This window comes from Adiantum capillus-veneris, chromosome 24, assembly GCF_014529385.1.
Source record: "Adiantum capillus-veneris isolate H3 chromosome 24, ASM1452938v2, whole genome shotgun sequence".
Classification (NCBI taxonomy): domain Eukaryota; kingdom Viridiplantae; phylum Streptophyta; class Polypodiopsida; order Polypodiales; family Pteridaceae; genus Adiantum; species Adiantum capillus-veneris.
In genome coordinates this window covers 9356251-9382697 of record NC_140954.1, presented here as the reverse complement: position 1 = coordinate 9382697, position 26447 = coordinate 9356251, and positions in this window count along the sequence as shown.

The following is a 26447-nucleotide window of genomic DNA, read 5'->3' as shown; positions in this document are numbered from 1 at the left end:
ATCAAGAAGCTGGATGGAACCAATTTCCCATTGTGGAAGAAGCAAATTTGGCACGTGTTGGTACAAAAGAAGCAGATAAAACCTATAAATCTCAAGGGGATAAAACCAGAAGATATGGACGAAGATGAATGGAGCGAAATGGATGAATTGGCACTTTCTACCATTATGCTGACTTTGGCAGAAAGCGTTTACTTCAATGTAGCAGACGAGATGTCGGCTTATCAAGCATGGTTAAAGCTGAGTGATCTTTATGAGAAGCAGAGTGCAGCTTCACAGGTATACTGACTTAAGAAGCTTTTTGACTTGAAGATGAAAGAAGGGACACCTATGTCCAATCATCTGAATGAATTCAACACAATCTACAGTCAGTTGTCAGCTCAAGGTGTCAAGTTTGATGAACCTGTTAGAGCTATGTTCCTGTTGATCACATTGCCGGAAAGTTGGGACGCTTTTCGCTTAGCTTTGAGTAATTCTGCACCTCCAGATGGTTTGAACATAGCAGGTGTAGAAGGAAGTCTGCTTACTGAAGAAACCAATAGAAAGACAATGGACAAAGGCAAAGGAACAGCCTTAGTTGTCAGGGGAAGGACCAAAGAAAAGTACAAAGGTGGAAAGAGGAATCAGTCTCGTAGCAAGTCCCGCAGTGCTAAAGGCAAGAGTGACATAGAATGCTACCATTGTGGCAAGAAGGGTCACATGAAAAGAGACTGCAGAGAATGGAAAGCAGAAAAAGGCAAAGAGAAAGCTGAAGACCATGGTGAGAAGAACAAGTCCTCAGTGAAGATTCAATAAATAAATGTGACAAACACTATTGTAGAGGATGACAGTCTAGTGTCAGGAAACATCTACTTCTTGAAGAATACAATGGACTCAGCTCTTCTTACAGCATCTGATGGAAATGCACTGAGTGACTGGATTATAGACTCAGGGGCATCACTTCATGTGTCTCCAAACAAGGAGTGGTTTACCTCTTATGTGATCACTAAAGATCATGTTCGGCTAGGCAATGGGCAGACATGTGAGATCTTAGGTGTTGGAGATGTTCAATTGAAGTTTCAGAATGGCTCTTCTTTCACACTGAAAAATGTGACACATGTTCCCGCAATTACAAAGAGCTTGATCAGCACATGTTTACTTGATGATGCTGGTTACGTCACCACTTCTGGACAGAACATGTGGAAGATATCCAAGGGTTCTATGACAGTAGCACATGGAGTAAAGTCTGGAGGACTTTACATGATTTATGCATCAAATGTCTCTAAAAATGCAATCAATGTAACCGAGCAGCCGAACGTTTCTTTGTGGCATAGCCGATTAGGACATATGTCCAAGAAGGGAATGGAAATCTTGTCTCATTCTGGTTATTTGCCTAGCTATTCATTTAATGATTTTGAATTCTGTGAACATTGTCTGTATGGTAAGCAAACACAACAGCCACATAAGCATAGAAGCAGTAGAAGAGATACACAGTTGGCACTTGTTCATAGTGATTTGTGTGGACCTATGCCTAACCTATCTCTAGGGGGAGCTTCTTACTTTATGACATTTATAGATGATTACTCGAGGAAAGTATGGGTTTACTTTCTCAAGCACAAGGATGAAGCGTTTAGTGTTTTCAAAACGTTTGTGACACTTGTGGAGAATCAGAGTGGCAAGAAGCTTAAATGCTTACGCACTGACAATGGTGGAGAGTATGTTTCAAAGGCCTTTCAGGACTTTTGTGAGTCAAAAGGTATAAGACGTGAACTTACTGCTCCTTACAATCCTCCTCAAAATGGTGTTGCTGAGAGGATGAATAGGACCATACAAGAGAAGGTCAGAAGTATGTTTTCTAATGCACAGCTGCCAAATGGGTTTTGGGCTGAAGCTGTATCAACAGCTGTTCATCTCGTAAATAGATCTCCTAGCAAGGTTTTGCAAAAGGATTCAGTGCCAGAGATGGTATGGTCAGGCAAAATGCCCTCATACAAGCATCTCAGAGTCTTTGGCTGTGAGGCATATACTCACGTCCCAAGGGAATTTAGGAACAAACTTGAGCCAAAGAGTAGAAAGTGCATCTTTCTAGGCTATGGTAATTCTAGTGAGATGGGGTACAAACTTTGGGATCCCGAATCCGGAAAGGTTGTCCGCAGCAATGATGTTCACTTTAATGAATCCAAATATCATTCTAAACCAGAGAGGGTTGAGGAGATTAGAAGAGTTGTCTTCCAAGAAGATGGACCTGCACGTGCAAGACAAAATGTCAGGGCTCAAGAGGAGCAAGGACAGGATAGAGTGGAACCACAGGTTGTGGCTGAGTCTGAGCCACCTATTGTGCATAGATCTGGACGTGTCACGGGACCTCCTGATAGGTTTGTTCCATCTATGAATTATGTCATGTTGACTGATTGCAATGAGCCTTCATGTAACAAGGAAGCAGTGCAAATGAAGGACTCCGGGAATTGGCAATTGGCCATGCAGTCAGAGATGACAGCTCTGCATAAAAACAAGACATGGAAGCTAGTTAAATTACCACAGGGCAAAAAGGCTCTACCTTGTAAATGGGTTTACAGGTATAAGATCACCGCTCATGATAGTCAGCCAAAGTACAAAGCAAGGCTTGTTGCCAAGGGCTTTAAGCAAGAACAAGGCATTGACTTTGATGAAGTCTTCTCTCCGGTGGTCAAGATGACTACATTGAGATGCTTTCTTGCATTGGTTGCCATATTAGATTTGGTGTTGCACCAAATGGATGTCAAGACAACGTTCTTGCATGGTGATTTAGATGTGGAAATTTACATGCAGCAGCCAGAAGGGTTTGTTGAGAAAGGAAAGGAAGATTGGGTATGCCAATTGTTAAAGAGTCTTTATGGCTTAAAACAATCACCGAGGGCATGGTACCATAAATTCCACAAGTTTATGCTTTCTCAAGGCTACAAACGTAGTGAGTTCGATCATTGTCTATATACAAAGAAGGCGAAGGATGGTAGTTGGCTGATCCTTATTTTGTATGTCGATGACATGTTGATTGTTGGCAAGCACTTGGAAGAAATTTCAGCTTTGAAGTCAAAGATGGCAAAATCGTTTGACATGAAAGACATGGGTGAGGCAAGTCATATACTTGGTATGCGCATTGAGAGAGACAGATCAAAGAAGTTGATTTGGTTATCTCAAACAGAGTATATTGACAAGGTTTTGCAACGTTTCAATATGGAGAAGGGAAAGGCACTGAGTGTTCCATTGCCACCATATGTGAAACTTAGCAAACAAGATTGTCCTGTGTCTGAGGAAGAACAGGTTGAAATGGATAAGATTCCATATGCGTCTGCAATGGGTAGTTTGATGTATGCAATGATTGCTACTCGTCCAGACATTGCATTTGCAGTGGGAGTAGTAAGTCGATACATGTCAAACCCAGGCAAGAAACATTGGGAGGCAGTGAAAGGAATATTGAGATACCTGAAAGCTACAAAGAGTATGCGTATATGCTATGGGAGTCAGGAGCTAAGTGTAAAGGGTTTTACAGACTCAGATTATGCAGGTGACTTAGACAACCGAAGGTCTACGTCAGGGTATGTCTTTACATTGGCTGGTGGAGCAGTATCATGGCGTTCTAGATTACAAGATTGTGTTACTCAGTCTACTACAAAGGCTGAATATGTTGCAGCATCAGAGGCATGCAAAGAATCAATTTGGCTTAATCGACTAGTAACAGATTTGGGAATCAAAGAAGAGATGCCTGTGTTATATTGTGATAGTCAAAGTGCTATACAATTGGCTCGCAATCCAATTTATCACTCAAAGACAAAGCATGTGGATATGAAGTATCATTTCATCAGGGAAATGCTCAAGGATAAGCAACTTCAGCTTGTCAAAGTTCACACCACAGAAAATCCTGCTGATCTACTTACAAAAGGACTTCCCTCAGAGAGCTTTGCGCATTTTCGCAAGTAGTTAGGTGTAGGGTAGTACATCACTTCTCTACATCTCTTGTATATTAGCTTGTATAGTCGCTTCTCTCACATTTAAAGTACCACATTGGACTTTAAGTGGGAGGTTGTTGGGGTATAAAGCCCAATGTGGTTGCCCAGGTAAGTGGACGGGCCGCCAAGTATGTACACATATTCTTTTGTAAAAACCTAATAAGAACTCACTATGCTCTACACATTACAGTGGAGCGAGTTCACCATATCGTCGTGCTCTTCTTCTCGCACTCTCTCTCGCGTCGCACTTCCGCTCATACTCCTTCAAAGTCCACCCCGTGACGCTTATAGACGAGGGGAGTGAGGGGCAGGGGAGGTGGGATTATTTACACATTCAAACACCTTTTACTAATTGCGTACGAATTGTATAACCAATTTTTCGTAAGGTTTCATTAACCAAATTGTTTTTTTTTGGAGAAATAGATCCTTCCATTAGTTAATAAAGTTGCCCATAAGGCTACAAATTAAAGAGGGTTACATAAAGTTGCCCATAAGGCTACAAATTAAAGAGGGTTACATAAAAAACACGGGGAGACTCTCCCAATGAGTAAAAAAAGTATGTACAATAAGGGCTAAATCACACGATGGGAGGAGGAAAAAGCCACACTGGTGGCCGATAGTGCCATCTAGGCACACCTTGGACCATGGTGAAGAAAGCCCCCAGAAGCTAGAGTCACAAAAAAGCCTCTCTGTGTTATCTCATGCGGTCCGAGCTACCCTGTAGTCTCTCAAATTGGCCCCTCAGAGTGTGAATCAGCTCGAACCAAGAGTCTCAAATAGTCTCTACTGGTGCCGTGGAGTCACAGAGGTGCCGTTGGAGTTACTGAGGTGTAGGCTAGAGAGAGAGAGAGAGAGGGTGTGTGTGTGTGTCTATACCATGTATAATGGGAGGAGGGTTTCCGATCCTCCCTCCTTTCCACGTGGCACAAACTCTTTGCTTCGGTGAGTGTGATACGTGGCCCAGTGACACCATAGGCGCGCTGCATAGTGCTCAGCATTCAGAGCCTCAGAGACATGTGTCAGCATTTTTGCAGTCCGCCAACCGGCTTCAGGGCGTGCTCACTGCTACATAGCGAGGCATCCACAGCTGGCTCAGCTCCAAGAAGGCGGGCCATCTTGAAGAGCATTGAAAGGACGAGCATTTGAAGGAGGGGGCAGTCATCACCTCCGATAGTACTAGTGTGAGAGAGAAGAGAGAGAGAGAGTTGTCCCTATATATGAAAGCAAGAGAGAGAGAGAGAGCACCTCAGAGCCCTCCTCACGTATTGGCTTGGGGCGGGGACACAGAGACAGAGCGAGACAACGCCATCTCTAGAGTCTAGCATCGCACTACACAGAGAGAGAGAGAGAGAGAGAGAGAGAGAGAGAGAGAGAGAGAGAGAGAGAGAGAGAGAGAGAGAGAGAGAGAGAGAGAGAGAGAGAGAGAGAGAGAGAGAGAGAGCTTCCACCCATGGCCGCCCCATTGCTTGCACAAATGTAGATCTCTTAATCACCACATCATCCTCTTGATTGAGCTTTCATGTTAACTCAATAGCTCACTTGATATTTTCCACATCTGAACGACATCTAAAATGAAATTCATATCCTCCACATATAGCATGCAATGCCTGTTCTGTAGCAAAATCCATCATAAATCGATCGACGTGTTGCAGTTGGTTGCATTGCAGTCATCCTCAACCTTTTCAGTCCAGAATCTTATGTCCATTGCCTCATGGCAAGGAAAGCTATCCTGCTGTTAAATCTCTTAACTACTGAATCAGACGCCTGTTGCACCACTGTCATCTGTTTCAACCTATGATGTTGCTATTGCTAAGGTTGTCATGCACCTTAACACAAAAGAAAACAATATATTCTAGATGAGGCGGCCTTGGCAAGAGCATGCTACCATCTCTCTCTCTCTCTCTCTCTCTCTCTCTCTCTATGTGTGTGTGTGTGTGTGTGTGTGTGTGTGTGTGTGTGTGTGTGTGTGTGTGTGCAGTTGTGTGGAAGCGCCCTATTTGGGGTTGTTGCCATTGAAGGTACCCTCTTTGGCCCTCGGTTGTGTGTGTTTTGAGAGAGAGAGAGAGAGAGAGAGGTGGTACCGAATGTGATTTTTGTGCACCCTTGCAGGTCTCAAAAGCAACAACCGTCTGCATCTCCATAATCGAAGGGAAAGAGAAGGTACCCTCTTTGGCCCTTGGTTGTGTGTGTTTTGAAAGAGAGAGAGAGAGAGAGAGAGAGAGAGAGAGAGAGAGAGAGAGAGAGAGAGAGAGAGAGAGAGAGAGAGAGAGAGAGAGAGGTTTTATGGTTGCATGTAAAACAAGAAGCGAGTTCAAGAGACTTGAGAGAGAGAGAGAGAGAGAGAGAGAGAGAGAGAGAGAGAGAGAGAGACACACACACACACACACACAGAGGGATCATTGTACCAGGACACAACAGAGAAGGGGGACTCGGGAGTGAGGCCTCGTTTATAAGTGACACGGGGTGTCACTGGAGGGATCTATGGTATGGGAATTTTAACTGTGGGGCACGCGATCTTAGTCGTCAAATCGATGCAGCAATGGGTAGGTATTTGATTGCGTCGAGTCCAGCCCGTGACGCTTATAGACGAGGGGAGTGAGGGGCAAGGGGAGTGAGGGGTAGGGGAGGTGGGATTGTTTACACCTTCAAACACCTTCTACTAATTGAGTACGTATTTTTCCTAAGGTTTCATTAACCAAATTGTTTTTTTTTGTTTTTTTGGAGAAATAGATCCTTCCATTAGTTAATAAAGTTGCCCATAAGGCTACAAAATAAATAGGGTTACATCAAAAACACGGGAAGACTCTCCCAATGAGTAAACAAAGTATGTACAATGAGGGCTAAATCACACCATGGGAGGAGGAAAAAGCCACACTGGTGACCGGTAGTGCCATCTAGGCACACCTTGGACCATGGTGAAGAAGGGCCCCAGGAGCCAGAGTCACGAAAAAGCCTCTCTATGTTACCTCATGCAGTCTGAGCTGCCTTGTAGTCTCTCAAATTCGCCCCTCAGAATATGAATCAGCTCGAACCAAAAGTCTCAAATAGTCTCTATTGGTGCCGTTGGAGTCACAAAGGTGACGTTAGAGTTACTGAGGTGTAGGCTAGAGAGAGAGAGAGAGAGAGAGAGAGAGAGAGAGAGAGAGAGAGGGTGTGTGTGTCTATACTATGTATAATGGGAGGAGGGATTCCGGCCCTCCCTCCTTTCCACGTGGTGCAAACTCTTTGCTCCGGTGAGTGTGGTACGTGGCCGGGTGACACCACAGGCGCGGTGCACAGTGCTCAATGTTAAGAGCCTCATAGACATGTGTCCGCATTTACGTTTCCCAACAGGCTTCAGGGTGTGCTCACTGGTACATAGCGAGACATGCACAGGTGGCTCCAGCTCTAAGAAGGCGGGCGGGTACTCTTGTTGCGGGGCCATCTTGAAGAGCATTGAAGGACGAGCATTTGAAGGAGGGGGCAGCCATCACCTCCGATATATATATATATATATATATATATATATATATATATATATATATAGAGAGAGAGAGAGAGAGAGAGAGAGAGAGAGAGAGTCGTCCCTATTTATGAAAGCAAGAGAGAGAGAGAGTGCCTCAGAGCCCTCTTCATGTATTTGCTTGCGGCGGGGACACAGAGACAGAGCGAGACAACACCATCTCTAGAGTCTAGCATCGCACTATATATATATATATATATATATATATATATATATATATATATATATATATAGAGAGAGAGAGAGAGAGAGAGAGAGAGAGAGAGCTTCCACCCATTGCCGCCCCAATGCTTGCACAAATGTAGATCTCTTAATCGCCACATCATCCTCTTGCTTGAACTTTCATGTTAACTCAATAGCTCACTTGATATTTTCCACATCTGAACGACATCTAGGATGAAATACATATCCTTCAGATATAGCATGCAATGCCTGTTCTGTAGCGAAACCGATCATAAATTGATCGACGTGTTGCAGCTGGTTGCATTGTAGTCATCCTCAACCTTTTCATTCCAGAATCTTATGCCCATTGACTCATGGCAAGGAAAGTTGTCTTGCTGTTAAATCTCTTAACTATTGAATCAGACGCTTGTTGCACTACTGTCATCTATTTTAAGCTATGATGTTGCTATTGCTAAGGTTGTCATGCACCTTGACACAAAAGAAAACAATATATTCTAGATGAGGGGGCCTTGGCAAGAGTGCATGCTACCATCTCTCTCTCTCTCTCTCTCTCTCTCTCTCTCTCTCTCTCTCTCTCTCGTGATATGAACAGGGACCTTTTCTTTCCCTTCGATTATGGAGATGCAGGCAGCTATTGGTTTTGAGACCTGCAAGGGTGCACAAAAATCACATTCGGCATTTGAGACCTGCTTGGAGAAGACGAAGGAAGCTCAAGGCACACAATAGAGAGTGTGTTACTTAGTGTGCAATGAAAACATGGATAACCCTAGAGTGATGGGCGTATATACAATGCTCGAGGGAAAAAACCTCCTAAAGAGGGAAAAAATGCCCCGGCGGTCCTCGTGTGCTCACACACATCACTACCACATGTATATGATAACAAATCTCCCCTGGAGTGATGCGGTGAACGAGAGCTGGTACATGAGTAAAGGGAAATGACACAGTGTTAATGCACCTCAATGTGCTTTGTGGAAGCATGAAAAACTGGGTTTCTCCCAACTGCCAATGCGCTCTGACTGTCAGTGTACATAGTGTGGTAGTGTCTTGTCCAACACCCAAATCAGCCATAAGGCGTCTGAGCCATACACACTCAACCGTAGCTGTGAAGACTGCCTATACTCAGCCTCACAACTTGAACCGTTGCCTCTTGCTCAACGATGATATACATGAACTGCCAAGCATGAAACAAAAATCACTTGTGGACACTCACGTGTCTAAACAACCAGCCCAATCTGAGTCCGAAAAAGCATGTAAGTCTGGCGGCAATGATCCCCCCATAGGATAAAACAAGCCAAGATGTAAAGTGCCACTAAGGTAGCAAAAAATCCTCTTGACAGCCTGCCAATGCTTAGACCTTGGGCTATGCATAAATCTGCTGACCTGTGAGACAGCAAACTGAATATCGGACCTCGTGTTGCAGACATAAATGAGGCAGCCAACAACAGTTTGGTAAAGAGTGACATCAGCAAGATCACCAGCATCATGTAGACTTAACTTTAAACCTGTTTCCATGGGAGTGGCAATAGGTTTGCAATCCTCAAGTCCAAACTTACATAGCAATGTTTCTATGTAACTTTTTTGACACAAAGCAATACCACCATCACACTGCTTAAATTGTATACACAAGTAATGATGCAACAGCCCCAAATATTTCATCTTGAAAGTAGCATTCAAATCAGCCTTAAATTCAACAATATGTCTCTCATTTGGTCCAGTGATCAGCAAATCATCTACATAAAGAACCACAATGAGAAGTACATCACCCTCACGCATTACATACAATGTGCTTTCTGTTGGACTGTTACAAAATCCTTGTTTGACCAAATGAGTTTCAGCTTTCTCATATGAAGCACGAGGAGATTGCTTCAACCCATAGAAAGCCTTGTTACATTTGCACACTTTGTCCTCTTGTCCTTTCTTGACAAAACCGTGAGGCTGTGTTAGATAAACTTCCTCAAATATGTCACCATTCAAGAAAGCAGTAACAATGTCTGATTGATGTACATCCCAACCAAAATGAGCTGCCAATGCACATAGAAAACAAACAGTAGTCATACGACAAGTGGGAGAAAAAAGTTTCTTCATAATCTATGCCTTTTTGTTGTGCATAACCCTTTGCAAGAAGTCGAGCCTTATGGAGATCAATGTCACCATCCGGCTTGCGTTTCAACTTGTAAACCCACTCCGTACCAATGGCCTTTTTGCCAGGAGGCAAATCACATAAAGTCCATGTGTCATTTTCTATAAGTGCATCATATTCTCATTGCATGGCAGCCATCCAATTTTCTGAATTATGTGCTTCATCAAAAGACAGAGGTTCCTCAACATCATGTAAGCTAGACACAGCCAAAGCATAACAATTTGATGCATAAGATGCATGGAGAGAGCCTGAAGGAGTATGAATAGACAAAGGTGCATCCAATTTACTATCACGCAAAGTGTGCACGAGCCATTTTGGCATACCTCTAGCCTACTCATTTTCAGCCCTTTCCTCATCAAGTACATCATGTACATCTGCATCAGTAACAAGCTGATCTATAACAATTTTGGAAACCCCAATAGGCTGTACATTTACCTCATTGGAATTTACATTCGAACTTCCACCACTAAAAAGAGGCAACAAAGTGTCATAAATGTCCTGTGAGCTTACATTACTGTCTCTAACTACATGACAACAAGGGCTGAACAGAATCTTCCACAAACACTACATCCCGTGAAACCAAAATACGCTTTGTTTGTGGATGATACAACCTGTAACCTTTGATTTTTGCACTATAGCCAACAAAAATACATTTGACAGCCTTATCATCCAATTTTCTATGTTGCATTGTGGCACTAAACCATAAGCCTAACAACCAAAAACACGCATGTGCTCAATAGATGGATTTCTATCATGCCATGCTTCATATGTAGTCATAGACTGCAACGCTTCCGTAGGACACCTGTTGAGTACATAAGTGGCACACATGAAAGCCTTGAGCCAAAACGAATGTGGTAAATCTTGACTCTTGACCATACATCGTGCCATTTCCGTAAGAGACCTATTTTTTCTCTCAGCAACACCATTTTGTTGAGGCATATATGACACTGTACATTGGTGTTTTATCCTACGACTAGCCAGAAATGCATTAAATTCATGAGACATATGCTCCCCCCTCAATCAAAACGGAGGGTGCCCATAGTACATTTCAATACATTTTCAGCCATAGCCAGAAATTGTTTAAAGCACATAAAAACTTCGGACTTCGCTGTAAGCGAAAATACCCATGCATGCCTGGAGTAATCATCAATGAAAGTCACAAAGTACAAGTAATTGCCCAAGGACGGAGTTTGCATGGGCCCACAAACATCACTATGCACAAGCTGAGACCTGCATGTGGCCCTAACTGAACCATCCTTTGGAAACTTAGAACGTTGCATTTTACCCAAAATACAACCTTCACAAACATGTTTGACAGGTGCTTCAAGAGGTGGCAAAGAAGCAACCATATCATATTTCTGCAAATGCAGCAAACTGGCAAAATTTAGATGCCCAAAACGTGCATGCCAAAGTTTTGCATCTGAAATAGCCCTTGAATCTACAACTACATTTGCAAAATTTTGTCCACACTTGTCATACAAAGTGATCTTATACAACCCACGGCACAAAAGGCCAGATGCAACAATTTCATCACGAAAACTGAGATCATGAATTGTTTCTGTTATCCACAAATTTGACTCCAAGTCCAAGTCTAGCAAGCGCGGATACAGACAAGAGATTCTTCTTGATCCCAGGTACATAAAGTGCATCAACAAGTGTGAAGGAACTGCCATTTGCAGCAGTAAGCACAATCTTTGCAACTCCCTGAATCGGATAAGAAGCATTGTTGGCACAAGTGACTGAATTCCCATGGGGGACAGACTCAAGAGAGGTGAACAATTCACGATGTGAGGTAATGTGCTTTGTATCACCGCTGTCGAAATACCACACATGTGAATCTGCAGCAACTGACAAGCATGCATCATGGACAGTAGGATTGTAAGTGCACTCTGCACTAAAAGCCCATTCTACATCAACATCAACATCAACATCACAGTCTCCTTTTACAGAAGACTCAACAATGGCTGCATTTGTAGTGGAACCAGCATTTGCAGTGGAACCACCCTCTTTCTTCTTAGCCTCTTTGGCCTTCAAGTTAGGACACTGCTTAATCAAATGATCATTAGCTCTACAATAATCGCAACGCATCTTATTTTTTTCTCTTATCACTAGAATTTCCAGACGAATTGCTGCCAGCAGAAGCATTAGGCACAAAAGTTTTGCCACTCGCAGAGCAGAACCATAAGAAGTGGTTGCATTGCTGTTACCACCCTTTCTTTGAGAAGAAATAAAAGCCTGTTCAACTGCACGCTACCTAGTCCTATTTTTTGTGGAAAGTGACTCTTGCAACAGTAATGTGCATAATGCATCAAACTTGACAACTTCAGGATTTCCTTGGGTCATAAGTCTCCAAGTACTAGCAAATGTTTGGTAAGAATCTGGTAAGGCATCAAGAACAGTCTGCACAAGGGAACTATCTGAAATGACTTCACCTACAAAAATAAGTTTCTCATTGATATCCTTGACACTAGCAAGAAAAGTGTCCATATCATCTTGCTCATGCATAATCTTCGACTCCAGCTCTTTACGCAACAAAGCAATTTTAGCGTCATTGCGACTTGCATAAAGACCAGCCAAAATATCCCAAGCCTGATTTGCAGATTTTGTTGAATGAATGTGAGGAACAATGGTGCGCTTCACAGACAACACAATCAATGCATGAGCCTGCGCATCCTTTACATCCCTTGATTGTTCTACCGTAGGCAAAACAACTCTAATAGCAACAATTCTTGCATCAAGACCTGCAACATCCTCAACATCGCCTGCATCCTCAGAACTAGGACGTACATCAATGCCCTGCACACTATTCTAGATGCCCTTTGACACAAGAACATGTTGCATCATAAAAGCCCACATATGGTAATTTTCCCCATCCAATCTGTCCTTAGCAGCAAACATCTTGAACACATCTGTATTGTTGTCAGCCATGGTAAATGTCTGCACTTGATGTGAAAACTGCCCGAAATGAGGAGAAATTGAGTGAGACCTGCACGTGCTATATAACACAACCCGCAATTGACTGTATAGGACCTATTATGCAAAAAACAGCACTGACAGAAATTCTGCACAAAATGATAAAATTGCCTGTGCAGACCTACCTGTAGTGAAAACAGAGGCTGCATTGAGCCCGAATAAAAAATTTGAGCAGACTAAGCTCTACGAGCCTTCCTGAAATTTTTGTCAACCTGCGAACGCTCGCAAAAGCTCACAGAAATCAGACAAAGTGAGCAGGTGTTTGTTGGAGCTGCTGGCGACTAAGCCCGGGAGGAGGTAACCTGCTCTGATACCAATTGTTGGAATTAGGGTTGTAGAGAAACGCACACAGCTTTGAGAAGACGAAGAAAGCTCAAGGCACACAATAGAGAGTGTGTTACTTAGTGTGCAATGGAAAGATGGATAGCCCTAGAGTGATGGGCGTATATACAATGCTCAGGGGAAAAAACCTCCTAAAGAGGGAAAAAATGCCCCTGCAGTCCTAGTGTGTTCACACACATCACTACCACAAGTATATGGTAACATGAAGCTCTACCCACACACGCGTGTTGGTGTGGGCTTGGTGATATGGGACACTATTCCTTGTGGTAGAGGCTATCCTGTTCTTTGTAGGCTCTAAAGCTCAGAGGAAAGGTTGTATTGGCTCTATGGCTAGGAGGTGAGTTTGATATCCACTCATATGCTTGTTGTGTGTGAATTTGGCTTGTGTCTTGTTATGTGTGCAGAGTGGATCCTAGCAAGGGACTAACAACCCCCTTCCACCTTGTTCTTCCAAATCAATTGTAATAAACCACTTTTAAATTTATTATATTCGATATGTAGGGATTTTTTCTTTACATATTATCAAAACTTGAAACTTAAGGGGGCATTACTGCCCCTCCGTCCTCTTCTTTGGGCTACAATAACCACTCTCTAAGTTATTTTGAGATGGGAATGGACTGATCCTCCCTCCTCCCTTTGGAGAGGGCAAGTGATGGTCCAATGTTGGAGTTTGCACTTTTTGTGGGGAGGACATCTAGTGGTAGTAGCAGCCTTCTCCAATTGCAATGAAGGGTTTCTCAAATCCGGGACTTGGATCCCCTTTAGCCTATGTTCCTTATAAAGAGAAGGTCAAGTTTCAAATTGACTTTGAAGACCAAAGTCTCCCAGAAAGCCTCTCTTTCCTCCCAGTGAAAATGAGCAGAGGTTGGTGCAAACAATGGCAAGTACCCCTGTGGAAATCAAATCATGTGCATCCTTTTATGAAAGCATCCCAAAAAGCGCTTTCCATCCACTTAAACCGTTGATTCATAAGGGTGGAGATAATCACTCTAGGATCGACCTTACGAGGAAAACTCTTGAAGAGAAAACATTGAGGCAAACATTTTTAACCTAATCAATTGTCTATGGTTCCTTACAACAAGTGTTAAAGTCCTTTAAAATGTTTTGCAGATCACATACCATGTTGATCAATTTGCAATGAGAACTGGTTGTTCAACATGCCCATGGGTAGGGTTAGCTCCTTGTGGCACTACCTGAGCCACCTGGGACCATCAATTCTTTGAGTTTCTCACACAAAGTTCTCCGAGCATGATACCACGGAGCAGCTCAAGTGCAAATCATTAAGTGCCATCCTTGCTGAAGATTCCCTCATCCTTAATGCTCACAAATGTTTATTGTTGGACCAAGAGGCTGCCTTGTATGCCTTTATAGGTAAGTACCCTAGGTCAATCGTCTCTCATTGTGACTTAATCCTAGGTCAAGGGGTGACAAACCCAAAAGAATTGTAAAAACCCTCGGCATCAGATCAGCCATTCGCCCCCATACCCACAAATGTAATTTGCATAAAGACTAATCATCCATGATGTGATTGCCAAATCAATAGAGAATAATTTTATCTTTTCTACTATTTTTTGTCAGCAATGTGTACTTTATATTTTGTTTTGTTCATATTGTCCAAAAAAATTCATTACCGTAGCGAGTGTATAGAACGGTCCCTAATCAAGCACCCACGGCCGGGGGGACACCTCTGGTGAACTTTTGTCAAAATCCAGCAATAAGGGGATCTTATGGAGGTGGCAGGATGACCATGACGCATTATGATGCTCGGCAAAGTTGGAGGTTGCAAAAAAAACCCCTGTGCGCCATGGTGCGTAGGGGTCATTTTTGACCTGTGCAAACAAAAGTTCACTGGCAGTGTCCCCCTAGCTACCGAATGCTTGATTAGGGGAGAGAGTTTAAATTTAACAACTTGACAATTTCAAACACTAAAAGAACACAATGCACATAATCAATTGTTACAATTGCACCAAATGGTAGAAATTTGAGTTGTTGATATTATATGAAAAGATTACAAATCTCATAGAGAGAGGTTACATGGGATAAACTAATTCTTATGTAGGCACCCTTCATTTTGAAAATTGATTACAGAGCTAAATTAGTGTTTTTAGGGTTACTTGATTTGCATGCATCATACAAGAAATGCCATCCTAGAACAGATGCACCAAAATATCCTCGACGGCATCTTGTAGGGCCAATAAAGGTGCTCGTTGTATGCGGGTCACACAATCACTATATTTGTCTATTATTTCTCTCACCACTCGAAAAAGGGTTCTTTTGGTATAATAGGTATGGTGCTCTTTTAATATTTCCAAATCTCCCTCAAAGTTACTATTCCTAGGAGATGGCTGCCTGGCCCATTGAGGAGGGTCATTTTTCTACTTTTTCCTTCTCTCCTCCTCATTCTGTTTCTCTTTGGGTGTGAGACTATCCTTCCTCTTCTTTGCACATTGTTTTGCTCTCTATGGAATTTTTGAGGGCTTAGAGCTCCTAGCTTTCGCTTGTTGGGCGGCTCCAGCTCTATCCTCTGCCGCATACTTCTCTGCCTCTACCCGTGCTTGTAAATTTTCCAGGTGGGCTCTCTGGGTCTCGACTCTCTATCACTCTTCCTGCTCCCTCTGTCTTCTCTCTGCTTCTTACTTCTTTGTGCTTCTCTCTCAACAGCTGCCTCTTTCTTTTTCCCCTCTTCATTTCTCTTCCTTCTCTTGGCTTGTCATGCTTTGGAAACGTGATCAGTTGCTATTACCTTGATCACTTTTTGTTTGATTTGTGGGCCAAATTTCCATGGTATAGATGACGTGGTTGCTTGAGCTCGAGGTGTTGCGACAGCAAGTGAGACCTGCTCATTTAATAGCGAACTCCAGTATTCTTCTTCACTTCGTCTTGTTTCTTGTGTGGCTCTGTTAAGAGATGAGATTGGTGGGTCATGTCGTTTGAGCATTGGAATCGATTCCCATCATCATTCAAGCCAAACTCCTACATATTGAAATAAAGTTACAACAATCTGCAAAAAATGTAAGAAATCAAAAGCTTGCATTCTTACCCTTAAGTAGTTTGACGGATACGTTTCTTTTGAGATCCTCCACTTGAAGATAGCATAGGCATTGCTTATCTCTTGTGCTTACAAATGTGGTAGCCCAGAGGAACGTGTGTGAGATTATCAATTCATCAACTCATATTACGTGCAGTGTGCTATAGTTGAACGTAATTGTCCTACCAACGCTCTTGCTCATTTCTTTTCTACTCTACTTTTTTATTAAGCTTTGCCATCTCATTGTTCAAGTGCTTTGTCTTCTCATTGTCTTCCTCTCTCACTTGTTGAATTTCCTTCACGTACTTCTCTTGCAACGATGAATATGCAACAAAGAGCTATTTATTTACTTTCCTTACATTAACGAAAGCTGAACACAATCTCTAGCAATAGCCAAACAAGACGTCTCTTCCATCTCCTACAAAACATGGTAGCTTAGTGACATTCCAAAAGGGCACTGATGCATTGGTCATTGGATCACTAGGGTAAATATGGTCCTCAACCCATAAATTGATTGCCTTGCATCCAATGTTCCATAGCTGATTTGTAGCAGTGGGATTAGATGTGCCAAGTCGCACAATAGCGTATTTCTTCTCTAAATCAGTATTTAATTGATATTGTTTAGGCTTATTAGTAATGTCTTGCAATGGAAGGAGATTTTTGTTCGCTAATCAAGTAAATTAGAGAGAGAAGGTGTAATGGTGACTGCTACAAGTAGAGGAAGATAGCTATGGAGGGAAGAAACAGATAGTACTCAAAGATATGAGAAAAGCATTATGTTGTGGAGGGAAGAAAGAGAGGAAGTGCAACTTAATCTCCTTTAAATTCAAAATGTTGATCATGAGTGTTTTAGAGAGATAAATGTTGTTCCACAGAGAGATAATGGAGTCTCCTATTGCTCTCACCTAGAGTTGGAGAGAGAGAGAGAGAGAGAGAGAGAGAGAGAGAGAGAGGGAGTAAAATAGAGAGAAAGACAATAAAGGAAAAGAGTGGGAGAGAGTAGATCTGCAACCTTGGAGGATATGCACTTTTTGTCAGAAGAAGGCATCATAGAATGTCCCTTGAATGATTTTGGGAGAGCAAAGTGACAAGAAAGAAAAGGGAGAGAGAGAGAGAGAGAGAGAGAGAGAGAGAGAGAGAGAGAGAGAGAGAGAGAGAGAGAGAGAGAGAGAGTTGTCTCATGTTTTAGAGAGAGATGCAATGACAGAATGTAAAAATGTGCTTTTTTGGCAGGGGGACTGAAAAGTGCTTCCTTTAATGAGATCTAAGTGTGAGAGAGTGGTTTATATGTTAAAGAGAGAGGAGAGGGGTGGAAAAAGAAATTCTAAAATTTAGTTACCCACCTCTCTTTTGAGTTAAAATGGTCCATTTTCAAAAACAAAATATAGAATTGGCATTTTTAAAAATCCCAGCATAGGCCTTTTTGTTGACCTCTCTTTTAGGCTTGGTCACACTTGGCTTAAGCTGTAAGTATTTCCTTAAACTGTCAAATAAAGAGGCCCTCCTAAACCCCATTCACTTCCTAATGGCTATGATAGTTGGCTTGGTATCTCTTGTCGTTAGTTGGTTCATCATGATGATGATTCGACATGAGCTTGATGTAGTTTTTCTTTAAATATATTATCCCTACTAGGATATATTTATGAAATTAAAAGGTATTCCTAATTCAAAGATTCTCTCAACAACAACAAAAATGATGCGCTGGTCTATAGCACGTAGCAACGGGCAATGACGAAGCACGTAGATTTGCAACATTATTAGTTGGGAAGGACATATACAACATTGAGAGAGAGAGAGAGAGAGAGAGAGAGAGAGAGAGAGAGAGAGAGAGGACACTTTAAAGAGAAGAAAACGCTAAAAAGAAAATAAAGGAGAAGAGAAACACCTCTTTATATGGACACAAAAGTTCTTTTGACTTTCCACCTTCATATGTCTTTTGACTTTATACCTTCATTTGTCTTTTCATTTCCTAAACTCACCCCACTTATATACTTAATATGTTTTGAAAGAATTTTTATTTTTCTAAAATTGAGGAGACCTAATAGGATTTAATTTTTTTAAAAAGATATTATTATTTTAATTGTGGATATGGAATTAGAATTGATTTCATTTGTCTTTTCTTTGAAGACTTTGTCATGCAAAATGTAGATGAGAAGTTCCAGACAAAGGACCAAAAACAACTTTTTCGAAGTAGTTTATTCTGGGAGCTTGCAAGCTGAGTTATGGCTTTAGTCTTATTCTAACAAAAGCTAGGTGTTATTTTATGAAGATTTTTTATTTAAGAGCTCATATCTTTCCCCAAATTTTACGTTAAATAATATAGCAGCCATATAAAACCTTAAATATAAGAGGCATAATTTTTTTAATTGAAAAATGTATAAGCACCTTACATGAGTCGTAAATAGTGGTGTCTTCCTTAATCATTTCTCTCAAGTGGCATGTTCTTTTCAATAGGGTGTGAATCACTTTGATCAGCCAATATACTTGTTTATAGTATTTCATGGAAGCGGAGCACTAGAAATGTACACATATTGTTTCAGTTGTTACATGCCACAATCTATTTGCAAAGGGGAGGGGGGCAAATGACTTTTCACGAAGGAAAATCATTATCTTTGGTCCTACTAATCCGCAGACGGAAAGCCTTGGATGGAGGATGAGAAGTGGAGGCTATCCTCAAATGCACCACCCTAGAAAATCTTGAGGTTCTCATATTCATGTCAAGATGGTAAGATATTCTTCAAATGCACTGCGCTAGAAAATGTTCAGGTTGTTATATTCATGTCCTAGTCATTATGCAAGGGACAAAAAAAAAAATCAAACCCCTATTTATTGTTAGTTTCTCTTGAATAGTCTAAATATTTTGTCGATAGTTTGCCACACCTGAGTGAAATTAAGCACAAAGGTTGCTTTGTTACCCTTGTAAGTGTTCCTTCTTCCACAACTTAAGCTCATTGGTTTGTGAATCAAATTCATGTCTTGAACATAGTAGATGTTAGACTTTACTGCCGCCCATAGTGGGTCTATGCTATGATCTTTGCGATGTTCATGTATCCTTTGCTAGCTCTATTGCACCTCCATTTCAATGCCTATGGTGGATAGACCAATGAGGCATTCATCATAATAAGCGATTCATGACAATTAGAAGTAATTAGATTAGAGAGAATGTATTCAATGTAAAAAGAAATAAACTTGCTTTGATTGATTAGAATGAGAGAGGAGAGTTACAAGCTTTGGATAGTGACCATTTATAGGCTCGTGGTAGAAGATGTGAAACCAATGACTGGATGGATATGCACAACAAGTGGAAATGGAAAGGGTCATGTGAGCTACCACAAGAAGAATGCCGCTATCAAGAGTGTGGCATGTTTTTAGGATTGAGTAGCATGTGTGAGGCTTATGGATTCTATAGGAAAAATGTGAGTATGCACATAAATGGTGCATGCTTGGCTTAAGGGTTTGTTCTCACCATGAGTGTGAGCTACATGCTTATCTCAATAGCAATGAAGACCTACACTAGATAGAATTCCTTCAAGTTCTTGAATGTTATCTTCACTTGCTTTTGTAGACTCCTTACTCCAAGCATAGTTAATATGGAGCACACAATGTCCGTACTTACCAAGGGTTGGATGCATGGTAAGGTGCCCACTTTTTGGCTCTAAAAATTAAAGGGAGAGAGTGCTATATAGTATAATTTCTTGGAGGCAAATAGGAGGCAAAAGGTAAGGTCCTTCTTTGAAATTAAACGGCGTCCAAGAATTCAAATCAAAAAACATTTTCTTGATCATTTGGGCGCCCAAGCCACATGAGTGTTCTGAGCTATCACTTTTTGTTATCTCAATGTTCAAGTGCAGGCTAAGTATGTACACAGAGAATAATCCGCATGGCAAGACTATCTTTGTCATATAATCTTGAAAAGGGTTGTAGGTAGGTTTCATATGTAGTATGTTTTGCATGCATGCATAGCACTTAGTATAGTTACACATACATGTGCCCCACATCAATGTCGAGCAGTACAGCTCCGTGCATGGAATGTCAGTCTATTTCCCTCATTGTTGATTGTTGAGATTCTCCATAAAAGAAGTCTTGTACCCGCAGGTTTCATCCTCATGTCATAGCTTCGTGTGCGCACGCGCGCGCACTCTCTCTCTCTCTCTCTCTCTCTCTCTCTCTCTCTCTCTCTCTCTCTCTCTCTCTCTCTCTCTCTCTCTCTCTCTCTCTCTCTCGCGCGCGCGCGCGCACGCGCACAGAGCAACCCAATCGTAATTAGATTAGCACAGTAAGTAAGTTTTTGACTCAGTGGAGAGTAACTTCTCTAAATTTAGACTAGGTTTGTGTGTGTGTGTGTGTGTGTGTGTGTGTGTGTGTGTGTGTGTGAGAGAGAGAGAGAGAGAGAGAGAGAGAGAGAGAGAGAGAGAGAGAGAGAGAGAGAGAGAAGCAACGGGTGCTTCATTGTCTATTTAACTCTGCATTGTAGGATGTCAATGAAGAAGAGATGGGCTACACCCACAAAGCCGGTGAAACCAAGCCCCTATAAGAGACAAAAGGTTGCAGCCAAATGCAGTCCCATGTGCGTCAAGACAATGCAACGTTCTTCAAAGTACTCAAACCTTCTCGAGCTCCACTTTAATGGGCCTTGGAATTTTTTCAAGATAGAGGATGTCCTCAAAGAGGTGCATGTGTGGTATGATGGGGTTTTCAACCCTCGAGCAATCAAGATGGAAGACATTTCAGATGAGTAATGAGCATCGTTTTTCTATTGTGCAAATCCCGAACCAGGTAAAAAAGTAAATTCTTATTGAGTTCATCGGCACTTACATGTATTACTGGGTTCATCGGCATTTATATGTGCAGCTCATGGAGTTACACCTCAATGTGTACTAGGAGATGCCCTCCAATAAAAAAACTCACCAACTGGTTTGTGAGGGGCTTTGTATGGGAACATTGCATAGGGGCCATGAAGAGCAATTATCAAAAGGTAAACCGAGCACAAAAATTTCCTGAGTGCCTTCTCAAAGATGGAATCTATTGGCAAGCATAGTGCAGTAAAACATGCATCATCCAAGAGTTTGATGGCCACAAAAAGATAGTGTTGTACGCTTTACATGAAAGAGCTATAGAAAATTTGAAAAAGGTGGTAGCATATAAGTGTGCTTACGTATGTAGCAAAGTGTGTACCAATAATGCACATTACACATCTATATACTACGTATGCATATCTATGTAGTAAACTATGGAGCTATAATGCACAATACATAGCTATGTACATGTATGCATACCTATGTAGAAGCAATGCATGTAATATATATATGGTTATGATGTCTTCAAGAAGCCATGCAACACTTATTAACTTTATGGTAATATTAAACTAAATAGTAATGCATAGACATAGTTATATATTGCATGGCAAGACATAACTATAATGCACTATATTGTTGTGTGCTTATATAGACTTTACGGATTCGTACCACTAAGGTATAATTATATAGTGTTATTTATACTAGTCATGTAGTGCTAAGTTCCTCAATAAAGTATGTAGGGATATATAGCTATATATAGTGTTATATAGTTATGTTTTAGCTATACAATTATGTGCCACTATGTAGATGTTTATACCACTCTGCAATTTTATATAGTAGTTTTTTAAGGCATATAGTGATAGAGTGTGCTATATTGTGCTATTATATTATTGTGTGCTTTAGTGGTAATATGATGGTGTAATTATAAAGTGATGTTTATAGTAATAAAGTAGTGATAGATTGTTCTATAAAGTAGATAGGAATATAGTTAGATAATACTATATAGCCTATACACCTCTGTGCACTTGTATATAGTATTAAATATACTCATATAGTTACAGACTATGCTATATAGTGATACAATATATTGTAGTCATTTTGATGTTATATACTTGAGCAAAATGGAAATAGCTACATGGAATTGGGTGAACAGTAAGTTTTAGGCTGATAAACATTCCTAGATAGCCTGCAAATCAAATATTCTTCACTAATGGATTGAAACCTATGTTTGTTGCTTGTGTGCAGGTTGAGTTGAGTTTGATAGAGGCTGAGCACAATTTTGTTGTTCCTAAATGTAAATTTTGTAATTCATTGGAAACAGTGTTATCGGAACAACCACCCCCTCTTTTCCATCCAAGGCCACCTTGCACAGGTCATGCTTTCAAGGCCATAAAAATATATGCACCTTGTTGTGGTTGTGGTTTTGGATTTTCACGAGAGCCACTAGATGTTATGTCACCTCCTTGTGATCATTGCTACCACTTTCTTTGTTTTGCACACATGGTCCATTCCTATCAAAAGTGTGTGGTGCTTGATTGTGAGCAGCATATGCCATCCAAGATGAAGGTAATGCTAGGCTTGCAAGTTGAGGCACGTACGATAGCTACCCCCCACATAAGTGAACTTCTACCACTGCCATATTTGTGTTTATGTCCATGATTTGGTGAAGATTCTTCTTGGCTAATAACACAATCTGTGCATTTTGCATATCAATGTTCACAAAGCGTCAACAACTCACCTGGCCCTTATGGCATAGATTACATTCTACGTTCCAATCCTCAAAGAGATTTCTTGTCAATGTGTTTGTTTGTGGACAAGTTGATCCTAGTCCCTCCACTGGTAGGGGGAAGCCATAGCATACCTACATTATGCACAATCTGCAACCAATGCTCTAACTCATTTTTATTTTTTTCCATGGCAATTGTCTACTAATGCTATGACTAGGCCTAAAAATTTTGTTGTTAAAGAACATGCTCTGAATTGTTTCTCGCTAGTGTCGAGGGCACTCACAAGCAAAGGTGATGGCCAAGCCAATCCTAATCCCTACAATGTTAGGGAAGACAACCTTTACCACCTCCGACATTGCACTACTATTTGCTAAAGAGATTTTTGAATTGTAAGGATTGCCCGGATTGATTGTAAGTGACCAAGATGTGAAGTTTACTTCAAATTTTTGGACCTCTCTCTAAGGTGATTGAAACGGAATGAAACTTTAGTACTACGTACCATCCTAAAAAATCACATGGAAAAATAGAGCGAGTCAACCAAGTCATCAAAGATATTTTCAGAGCCTATTGCAGTAGGGAGCCTAAGGATGGATTCATTTTTTACCTCTAGTGAAGTATGCTTACAATGCTTCACACCATCAAAGAATTGGTATGACTCCATTTTGTCAAATTTATAATTTTGCATTGTTATACATGCTGACCTAGTAAGTCGAGCTTAGGAACTCCTTTAAATCATTCAAGAAACATGATTGTATCATAAGAACCAATATATAATTTCGTAGAATAGTGAATGAATTGTTTGATAAAATACATTGATTGATATTAGGATTTAGTTAATCTCTTTTTGTCCTTGCGGTTTGCAAGACACCTTGTGGTTAGCGAGATTCCCCCTACGGTTAGCAATTGGAAAATTTTTGTGCATTTCGTAGTAAGGAAATGAGTAAATCCTTTGCAAAGGATCTGTTGGTTAGATAGAGAAAGTCCACGGTAGCAAACTCATAAGAAAGTTAGAATTGTTAAAATATAAGATTGTCTTTGTTAGACCCTGTTTCAAAAAGAATTGTTTGGATGATGTTTGAAGGGCTGTACAAAAGAACATGTGCCCAGAATTAATAAGTGAACCCTATCTATATATGTAAAACAATGTGGTAGTAATTAGAAAACATTAGGAACAGGTGAGTGCGGTGTGGAAAGTAGGAGACAACTATCCTGTGTCTAGGGAAGGGTGGGCCCGATTAGTTGAGTACTTTTCACAAGTCTACTTGTTAGTTAAGAATAAGTATCATATCATTAGGAATTTATGAATGGAAGCCACGTCTCTTCAACGTAAGAAAAAAGGTGTTTATAGATCCTGGGTATGTCAATGAGATTTTTATGATATAGTCCTTTGATTTATCGACCTAGTTTGTGGTGTATGACCCTTACACCCACAACCACGATGGATAGAGAACACTTTCTCTTCTATTTCTCGTACCCTTGCTTTGTTCAATTGGAGTAGGGTGTGATCAATGGAACTTGAGAATAAAGGAAGGCCAACTATCAAGTTGCCCCATTCTCCGGGTTGGGGACCTAACATTTTCCATGCAAACGTTCACAGTCTAGGCGAGTACACTTTGCTAATGAGCAATGTGACACTTCACTTGTTGTGCATGCAAGGTCTGAGGACAAACATGTAAAGTAGGACAATTCTTTGAGTGCACAACTAGATCAATCACCGATGGTGATGATAGATTTTGATGCTTTGCCAGTCAGAGAGCAAAGCAGTGAGTCACTTGTGTGAGACGGTGCAGTCTCAATGACTTTGCATACATGTACTTAGCGAGAGACGAGACGTGTCTTTTGCGAGTGAGCTTACTGTTGTGCAAGACATGTCTACGGATATACAGTCAAAGTGGCATTGCTCTAGTGAGACACAACAGGTGTTGTTAGAGTTTGTGCAGACAGAGGTAGAGTGGTTCTACTCCCTAGAGACACATCCAACATGGAGTTCTTTCATATAGTTTTTCTACATGTTGACATGGTTATGCCAAGATAGGTAGAGCATGGTACGATGGATGCACGGACGGTCACAGTGTTGAGCACCCCTGATTGGTCACATCCTTTTGTCTCTAGCCTTGATGGTGCAGGGATTGCACATAGTGTAGAAGCGGTTGACAAGGATAGGTTAGCCAAGGTTTCACGGATTTTGTCAGTGTTCGAGATACTCACGTATGCCCTTTTGAGGTTGAAACTCTAGATAGCAACTACAGTGGGAGCATTTGCAGTTGGCATTATCAGTCGTATGGTGGTTGACACTAGCATGATGCAAAGTGCAGATATGTAGACCATTATGAGATGTTTGCAAGATTTTCATACAGGCTCGAGCACAGATATGCATGCTCACCTACTACTACAACCAATACGGCTACATTAAGAGAGAGTAAGTGAGCCAATTGGCATAGGTTGAGAGAGTCTCTTAACTATATCTTTTGTATATACTAGCAGTTAGCTAGAAGGTCGGCGGATTGACACATTTGCCTTCAAGTGGGAGATTGCTGGGGTAAAGGCAAGATGCATCTGAAACCTCGGATCCGAACACATGGGATCTAGCCGTCCACTAACTTACTAACCATATTCTTTCATAGATAAGGAATAAGGGAGACTCTCTCACTACCTTGGAAGTGAGGTCTCCACCAACCCACATAGTCTGTCTTCTTTCTCATAGCACCCCACTCACGCATACACGCATCCATATACGATGCTATATTGCTAAATCACAATACATTTCTATAATCCATAGAGATCTATATATCCCTGCAAAACTATATAGCATTTCATAGAGCTATATACAAAAGTAGATAATTATATAATACCTAACAACAATAAATAGTACTAAAAGATGTTATATAGCACTTGGAAGTAATATAAGATCTCCTAAATCATTGTTCCCAACAAATAAATTAAGTGAAATAGTGATAGATTGTGTATAGGTCTATGTAGTAACTCACAACTGCATCTAATAATTCATAGTATTAGAAGTTCCTATAAATAAATGGCCCATGTAAAGTACAAAAAACTCTCCATGGGTATAAATAGAGTTTTTTCCACCTTGCAGTGAAATGCACTATGTAGAAGTAAAGAATTCTAGGTAGTTCTTAACATTACTCTACATATTTGAAAAGAACTTTACTCCAAAGGTAATTATACCACTATATGGGTCATGAATGATGAATGCACGCAATAAACAAGAAGAAAATAAAAAGAAATAATTTATCTTAACAAATCTCTCAGATAAACATAAAAATGCTACAATACTATATAAAACACAAATTATGATTACCCATGGTCAAAGATAGAAAAAAAGATTTGTGTAGTGATTATGTTCATCACAATAGAGTAGTATAAAGGATATCATAGGAATATAGCCAGACAATGTAAATATATATACCAAATAGTGATAGCATATGAGAGCAACGTGTGTACAATTCAACAGTTCTAGGTAAATAGAATAAAAGTATGTTTAAGAGGTAACATTTCTATGTGTAGAGTACTACAATATTGCTAGTTAAGACTAATCAACGTTACATAGTCTTATTTATTGATATATAGCAGTACGAAGGAGAAAGAAGGAAATAGAACCAAACATTTCACTAAGCAATACAAAATGTTAATAGTAGAGGTACCACTTTCTCATCTCTTACATAGTAGACCCGAGTGATGATACTAAATTAGAGGACTAATGCTTTTGAGCAATGAAACCAAGCAAAAGGAGGAATCTCAACTCTAATTGAATCAAAGAATTTATGTCATTATAA